Source organism: Eutrema salsugineum, unplaced genomic scaffold, assembly GCF_000478725.1.
Source record: "Eutrema salsugineum unplaced genomic scaffold, Eutsalg1_0 scaffold_6, whole genome shotgun sequence".
Taxonomy (NCBI): Eukaryota; Viridiplantae; Streptophyta; class Magnoliopsida; order Brassicales; family Brassicaceae; genus Eutrema; species Eutrema salsugineum.
The window spans coordinates 12023282-12032423 of NW_006256547.1; the positions used below are offsets into that span (position 1 = coordinate 12023282).

The following is a 9142-nucleotide window of genomic DNA, read 5'->3' on the forward strand; positions in this document are numbered from 1 at the left end:
TCAATGCTATCAAACCCCGGAAGCTGGATTGGACGGGAAGGCTTTCCAGTAACGGCGTCTTTGAGACGTATTGGATTGGTCTGGAATGAATGCGAGACAGGTTCGTCTTCCATTAGCCATATCTTTCAGCTCACAGCTCCAAATCCATTTATCCCAACTGTTCTGGAATCTTGACTCAATTATCTTGATCTTTGCTGAAGACCCCGGAAGCTGAATCTGACGGGAAGACCTTCCGATACAGAAGATTTTTGGCCGAGGATTATGCACGCGGTAAGTGTTTTGGCCGAGTTTTCCTTCCCACAGTACGGTTTTTATCCGAGAAAAGTCGACCTGTGGTACAGGTTTGTCCTGAGAGGTTCCAAAATACCCGTTTCATCATTTTTGCACCTTCTTTCACCATTCCTAAACCCTAAATACCTGCATAAGATACAATTATGATCCATAAAAGTGGTCAAACTACGGTGTTATCAACTCCCCCAGACTTACCTTTTTGTTTGTCCTCAAACAAACTTAAGTCAGGAAATAAATTTTTGAAAAATCGCAGGAACTAAACAATATCTCAGTGACCGTCCTTCTAAACTATAACTTATCGTGAAACATCTATTTGGATCTAGTCTAGAAAAATCTCACCAAAATACAAGCAAACTAGTCCGTTAATCCGTCATGCGAAAATCTACACACTTAGATCTAACTTTCAGTCAATTAGCTCTCTACATTCATTAAGTATAGTAGTGAATTCTCATCAAAGACATTATTCAGGGTAGACGGCGTTTGGCATTAAGGCTATTTAAGTGGTGGAGCTTAGGTGTTTAGGGTTACCTGAAGAATATGGAGGATGCAAGATATTATGCAAAACCGCAAGAGAGAGAAGGACCTGTTGATGACCGCAGATTTTCAGTCACTTCTCCTTTGCCAAATGTGGTTGCATAATCCTTCCTCCTTTGTTCTAAACAGCTGTTCCCCCAGACTTAGATCTTTTCCGGGAATCATAAGGATAATCTCCAAAACTCCATAAATACAATTCAAGCTTGCCTCAAGTATAACATTCAATCCTCCTCGACTCTCTAAGGTTTTAATTTCCTCTCCCTTCATATTTTTCTTTTTTTCGGAATTTTTTTTTTTTTTTTTTTTTTAGAGAGGAAATAACATTTTATAAAGAGAGAGTGTAAGGGACGAAATTGTACCAAGATTTTGAAGTTTTTCCAAGGCAAACTGAACTATCTCCTTTTGTTGAATCATTCCAATGAAATCGCAAACTGAACTATCTCCTTTTGTTGAATCATTCCAATGAAATCGCAGGTCTCCGTCTTCGGTGACTGAAAACCGCATTGATCCTCTTTCTCCGACGTTTTTGCACATATCTGCATATAGGGTAATGAAAAACAAGAATGCATGTGGTTTGAAAGAGGTTAGATTCGGTGGGGAACTAGCTAAAGATGAACTAGCCATTCAGGATCAACAAAGAATGGTAAAAGGATAAAGGAGTCCTGAATTTATGATTCGTTTCCCTGATTTAACGCTTTAATGAGAGAATTAAGTCAAAATTAAGTCCGGATAAAATAAGCTAGTATATCCTGTCAGAAAGAATCTCCATGAACAGAAGTCCTCTGGTGGGATTTCGTAATGCAAGTACTTAGCTACCGCCTAGTCTAGGCCTAAATCACAAAAAGAGTAAAAAACGAGGAAACAACGTAGAAGCACACTGGTCTAATTCATCATAGTAATGTTTATTGTGTTATTGGTTTGAAAACTTTTTGAAAGACATTTTTTGAAAACGATTTATGAAAAATTTTATGAAAAACTTTTTGAAAAATTTTATGTGTCCAAAACAAACTCAAAACAAATCAAATTTCATTAGTAACGGATGAACATCCTCCCCCAGACTTATTTCACACTGTCCTCAGTGTGATAAATCTTGGAATGAATGGTAAAGAAAATAGAAAAATAGAAATGTTTAAGTGAACTTATCGTGTTGGAGAGTGCTGCTCGTCTTTTTTATTTATTCTTCCTTATTGAAAATCTGAAATTAAATGAAACAGAAACAAAGCAATGGAAATAGAAAATAAAGGTCAAAGGGAAATAGATAAAATACCAAGTGGGTTGCCTCTCACTAAGCGCTTGTTTCAAGTCATTAGCTTGACATTGTTGCTCGATTAGACTTAACCGGGGTCGTGACACTCCTTGATCTCATCATTGGCCGATGATGGATCAATCAAAAACATCACTTCTCTCTCGTCTTCGGTTTCTTCAGCCAGATATGGCTTTACACGCTGTCCATTCACTGTGAATGAGTTTCCGATTCTGTCCCACAGGACAATGGCTCCGTATGGCTTGACTTCCTTTATCGTGAAGGGTCCTGACCATCTTGAACGTAATTTTCCTGGAAAAAGCTTAAGACGAGAATTGAAAAGAAGAACTTTATCGTTAGGAGCAAAAGTTCTATGGATAATTTTCTTATCATGATATGCTTTAGTCTTCTCCTTGTAGATCTTCGAGTTTTCATAAGCATTGTGTCGGATTTCTTCTAACTCATGAAGTTGAAGTAGTCTTCTTTCTCCAGCTGTTTTCAGGTTCATGTTCATCTCCTTGATAGCCCATTGCGCCTTATACTCGAGTTCTACTGGAAGGTGACATGCTTTTCCATAAACTAGATTGAATGGTGTTGTTCCTAATGGTGTCTTGAATGCTGTTCGATACGCCCATAATGCATCGTCAAGCTTTGTAGACCAATCCTTGCGATGTACTGCAGTTGTTTTCTGCAAAATCGACTTGATTTCTCTATTTGAGATCTCCACTTGACCGCTGATTTGGGGATGGTATGGAGAAGAAACTTTATGTGTAACTCCATTCTTTCTAAGAAGATTCTTGAAAACTCTGTTGATGAAGTGCGATCCTCCGTCGCTTATCACAATTCTAGGAACTCCAAAACGCGGGAATATAACAGATTTAAACAGCTTCATGACGACTTTTGCATCATTGGTGGGACTAGCGACTGCTTCAACCCACTTAGAGACGTAGTCTACTGCTACTAAGATGTATTGGTTTCCAAAAGAAGTAGGAAAGGGTCCCATAAAATCTATTCCCCAGACATCGAAAATTTTGACTTCGAGAATAAAATTTTGAGGTATCTCATTCCTTTTGCTTATGTTGCCCATCCATTGGCATTTATCGCATCGCGATATATAAGCTTGAGTATCTTTGAACAAAGTAGGCCACCAAAAACCTGCTTGTAAGATCTTTGAAGCGGTTTTGAAGGTTGTAGAGTGTCCTGCGTAAGACGAGCTATGGCATCCGAATAAAATTCCTTCCACCTCTTCTTCAGCCACGCATCTTCGGAATAACCCATCAGCACATCTCTTATAGAGATAGGGTTCATCCCAAAAATAATGTCTTACGTCTTTCAGAAATTTTTTCTTCCTATAACCAAAGAATTGTGGTGGTTTTACATCAGCTGCTAGGTAATTTGCTATGTGCCTAAACCATGGGGTGTTGAAAGCATCTGCTCGTCGCATTAGAGGACGTGGTGGTGCAGCATTAGCATTGGGGGTAGTATCTATAGCATAGATGTTTTCTTCAGGCAAACTGTCATTTAGAGGCAATCTTTCTTCAACTCGAATTCGTGAAAGATGGTCTGCAACTCCATTATCTGCGCCTTTTCGATCTCGAATTTCGATATCAAATTCTTGCAGTAAGAGGATCCATCTTATCAACCGTGGTTTAGCGTCTTTCTTAGACATTAAATACTTGATTGCAGCATGATCAGTATGAACTATGACCTTAGATCCTACGAGATAAGAACGGAATTTCTCAAATGCAAATACGACAGCCAGAAGTTCTTTCTCTGTTGTAGCATAATTGCATTGAGCTTCGTCTAGAGTTCTGCTAGCGTAGTAGATTACATGCAGTTTCTTATCTTTTCGTTGGCCAAACACTGCTCCGACTGCATAGTCACTTGCATCGCACATGATTTCGAACGGGAGTTCCCAATCAGGTGCTTGCACGACTGGAACGGAGACAAGGGCTTGTTTGATCTTATGAAACGCGACTAAGCACTCATCATCGAACTCAAAGTTCGTTTCCTTGCAAAGCAAACGCGTAAGAGGTCTAGCTATTTGAGAAAAATCTTTTATGAAACGCCTATAGAATCCTGCGTGTCCTAAGAAACTACGAATTCCTTTTACGTTTGTGGGAGGTTGTAGGCTGGTCATGACTTCGATTTTAGCTTTGTCAACTTCAATTCCTTTTCCAGAAATTCTATGCCCAAGCACGATTCCGTCTTGTACCATGAAGTGACATTTTTCCCAGTTTAATACTAAGTGCTTATCTTCACATCTTTGCAGAACTTTACCAAGGTTGCCTAAGCATTTTTCAAAAGAAGATCCATAGACGGAAAAATCGTCCATGAATACTTCCATGAAGTCTTCGATAAAGTTTGTGAAGATCGACATCATGCACCGCTGGAAGGTAGCAGATGCATTACACAATCCAAAAGGCATACGTCTGTAAGCAAACGTGTCGTATGGACAAGTGAATGTCTTTTTTTCTTGATCCTCCGGGCGAATAGGAATTTGGAAAAATCCGGAGTATCCATCAAGGAAGCAATAGTAAGGGTGATTAGCTAATCTTTCTAGCATTTGATCTATGAATGGAAGTGGAAAATGATCTTCCTAGTTGCTGCATTCAGTTTCCGGTAATCGATACACATACGATGTCCATTTACTGTTTTTGTAGCGATCATTTCATCTTTATCATTTTTAATGACAGTGACTCCTCCTTTCTTCGGGACAACATGAACTGGGCTAACCCAAGTGCTATCTGAGATAGGAAAAATTATTCCAGCTTCTAAAAGCTTCATAATCTCCTTCTTGACAACATCCATGAGATTAGGGTTCAGTCTCCTTTGACTTTCGATTGAGTTTTTAGCATTATCCTCCAGATTTATCTTGTGCATACAAAGATCTGGAGAGATTCCAGGTATGTCATCAAGTGAATATCCTAAGGCTTTTCTATGCTTTCTCAGCTCAGTCAACAGCATTGTGGTTTCTTCTTCCGTCAAACCAGAGTTTATAATGACAGGATAAGTTGAATTTGGTCCAAGGAAGGCGTACTTAAGTCCGACGGGAAGAGGTTTAAGCTCGACTTTAGGGGCTTTAAGCTCACTCCAAGGATCATTAATTGCGGCGGCAGTGTCTTTAGGAGGTGTAGGAATGTTTGTTTGGTCCTTAAGATCTAGATAGTGTAGAGGTTTCCTATAAGTTTCGGACTTATCAAGCATACGTGCGCATTCACTCGAAATTCTTCCAAGGAAATTGCGTTCATCTTTTGCGGGTGAAAGCAAGACCCTTAAAGGGTCGTCTAGAAGCAGATCTTCATAGACTTCCTCAATAATTCCGTCTAACTCATCAACCCAACAAATTTTGCCATCCAAAGTTGGTTTATCGAAACTTTTGTTCATGTCAAACTGCATAACTGAACCGGCTAGATGAAGGTCGATTTTTCCTTCAGGAACATTGATTATGGCTCCGGCTGTAGATAAGAATGGTCTTCCAAGAATAAGTGGATCCTTAGGTTCTTTTTCTAGTTCTAGAACTACGAAATCGGTTGGTATGGAACATTTTTCGATTTCGACGGGAACATTACTAAGATACCTACAGGTTGTCTAACGGAACGATAAGCTAGTACTAAAGAAATCTTACTGGGCTTGAAAGTGTGATGTCCTAAACGTTTTGCTACAGAAAGAGGCATCATGTTTATGCTAGATCCGAAATCACAGAGAGCACGCTCAAAAGCTACATCATTGATGGTGCATGTAAGTACAAAGCTTCCAGGATCGTTTTTCTTTTCAGGGATTCGGCTTTGCAGGATAGATCTACATTCATGGGTTTTCTTCAAGAGTTAAAGAATTTGTTAGAATACCCTTCATGTATTTTCTTAAAGCAGGAATCATAGCACAAGCTTCTACGAAAAGTAATCTCACATTTAACTGATCAATTAACTCTTTCAGCTTAGCTTTTTCTTTCTCTTTCTTAGGGGCTCTTAAGGCTCTAGGATATGGAGGTTTAGGTTTATAGACACTAGTTGGTGGAGGTGGAATCGGGTCTTCTCCGAGGATTTCCTGGGATGAATCTTCTCTTACTTCTTCTCCATCCTTCTCTCCTACCACTTCTTTTTCAACATCTTCATTCGTGATTCTTTTTTTTTCTTTCTCCTTTTCCTTACCCTTTTCCTCAACTTCGGGATCTTTAGGAAATTCAGGCTCTTTGAAAGCTAATCCACTCCTAAGTGTGATAGCTTTCACATGATCAGAGGGATCTGCTTCACTTGAGCTTTCGAAAGAATTTTTACTTGGCTCCTCTTCAGATTTTTCTAAGTTTTTAGAATTAGTTTTGGCCATTATGCTAAGGAGGGTGGATAATCTTTCATCGAAATCCTTCTGCATCTCTTTTAGTTCAGATCTAAGATCACTAATCTCTTTAGACCTAGATTTTTCAAGCTCTAGAATTCTTTTGTTTAGGTTTTCAGCTTCAGAAGAGGGAAAACTAGGATATGGAACAGGATTAGATTGAATAGCAGAGATTGGTTCGGGAGTTGGTGTCCAGGTAGATTCGGAAGACAGTTTCCCGCGGTCAGGAGGCTCACGACCGCGGTGAAACAGGTCTTGGCCGCGGTCAGAACAGCTACGACCGCAGTGAAACCTTGCTTGGCCGCGGTCCGGATGAATGGACCTGCGGTGATCAGAAACGAATGGAAAATCTTGAATTTGATAAACTTCTGCAGTGTTCACCATCCCTTGATTATAAGAATTCATTGGGTTGTCCCAACCTTCAAAGTTACACGTATTGTGTGCCTTGTTTGGTTGTTGCAATCCAAGATGACTCATTATGTGACGGAGACACTTTATAACTTCCGAAATTTCTTCTTTCTTCTCAGGAAGTGCAGAATTACCAAAGGTTACTTGATTTCGGATGCTGTTTCCTAAATTTTTAATGAAAACGTGTGCATCTTCTACAGATCTAGTTGTGAAATCTCCATTACTTGCTATGTCGAAAGAGTGTCGTAACTCTGGAGTTATACCGCGATAGAAGATACTTAGCAGGTATTCCTCGGCATATCCATGGTGTGGACAATCTCTTTGGTATTCCCTAAATCTTTCCCAAGTATCTAAAAGATCTTCATCTTCTTTTTGTTTAAAAGTTCTTATCTTCTTTCTTAAGAGATTTGCAAGATTTTTAGTGTAAAAACGATTTAGGAAAGCAGTTCTACACGCTGCCCACGTTTTTAGTGAAGCAGGTGGCAAAGATTTTAGCCATTTGCTGGCCTTATCTCTAAGAGAGAATGGGAAAAGACTACACTTGTGGTAATCCCCATTTGCTGTAATGGTTGCACATAATTCTTCGAACGCCTCGATATGGTCTATCGGGTTTTCGAATGAATAACCAGAGAATTGATTTTGTTGAACTAAATGGATATGGGGTACCTTAATTTCGGTTTTGCCATCCTCAGGTAAGGCTGGTTGAATAGCTCTTCGATCTCCCATGAACTTCTCAAGTGAATCGAAACTTCCAATCAGTTCATCATCATCTTTGTGTTTGACCGATCCGATTAGCTCATTGTCATCATATATCGGTTCTTCAAACTCATCATCAGACAGGTCATCATCGCTTGGATCACCATCCACACGATTTGGTGGATCACCAAGAGTTCCGGGAACATGTTCCCGGTCTCTCATCTCAGAGAAACCTGAAAAAAAATTCAAAAGAAAAAGTAAAAATAAACAAGTGTTCTAATGGATTTAAGCTGGGATTCGCAACGAAACAAATTTAAGTCCCCGGCAACGGCGCCAAAAACTTGATGCGAGTTGTAAACGGGGTTTGTTGTTTTCGTTCTACTAAGCTTCAGGTTTTAAATTTATAACCCCTAAATGTCTGCAAGTGCACAGATGTGCGCTGTAGTACTTAGGGTATCGATCCACAGAGACTTAGTTGTTTCAATACGAATTCACTGCAACGCTTAAATCAGATTAGAACTAAACGGTTTGGGTTTTGGTTTTGGGTTTTGGTTGTCACTAAATCTAAACTAGAAAGCAAAGAAAGTAAAGGCAATTGAAAAACGAAAGCAAGTAAAGCAACTAAAAAGCGATTAAACTAGGCGATTGAAAACAAAGAACAAGCGAATGGAAAGCAAGCTAAATCGAATGTTGTAAACAATGAAAGACAAACGTTGGGGCTCAAGGGTAATTCGCAGGGGTTCATGGACTAAGCTATGTCGATTTTAAACAAGTGATAAAGGTAATCAACTACGTATGTTCTAGAACTCGAGGCACGGAAGTATGAATAGCCTACTTTCGCAGCACTAAACAACTATCTCTCGCAACCCTAATCAGTAGGTTTCCACTCTGATTCTGGAAGGGAGAAGATGCAATAGCAGAACAAGACTCATCAATATTCACAACTCAACTACAGGTAGGTTTCCACTCCTATAGAAGAATTGCTCGTTTCACCCTAGTTCAGACAATCAATGAAAGCTTTCGCAACATATCATATCAGATCGGCTTCTAAGTGGCCAGCAAAGAATCACGCAGTAAGATTAAAGCAAAACGAAGAACATCTAGAAGATTATAAATCCTAAATCTATCGATTCATAAGCAAAGACACATGAAATTCCCTTTGAATAATCCCTTTAAACCCAACTGGGTAACTACTCAAACATATAGTAACAAAGCATCATCAACGAAATTGAAAGTGCAGGAAACTAAAGAAAAGAAAGAATAAGAACGAAGAACGGAGAAGCAGAAGGAGGCGCGATGGTCACTCCTGCGGCGGCTCCTCTTCGAAGACGGCGGCCTCTCTAGGGTTTGTGAAGCACCCACACGAATTCTCTCTCTATTTTTATCTTATCTCGTCTCTACACCTTTAGGAATGACCAAAGGGGGTATTTATAGCTTCTGGGGTGGTTCTGGACACTTAGGGCTTCAAAAATAACGAAAGGAATTGATATGGGCTTTAATTAAGTCGTCGGGAAAGTGAACGACCAAAGTCCGCGGTCGCGGTGGCTCTACCCGCGGGAAAATAGGTGTTTGCCGCGGTCCCGGCACTTGCTCTCTTCCGGAACTGCATTTTCTGTCATTCTTGCATCGGGAGTA

General features: G+C 39.8%; 1 non-coding gene across 1 annotated transcript; it reads left to right on the plus strand.

Moving 5' to 3' along the window:
- The first annotated feature begins 7109 nt into the window (after positions 1 to 7109).
- Positions 7110 to 7217, plus strand: LOC112083732. The gene has a single exon (XR_002897864.1). It is a non-coding gene; the product is annotated as a small nucleolar RNA R71 (small nucleolar RNA).
- Positions 7218 to 9142: the final 1925 nt, after the last annotated feature.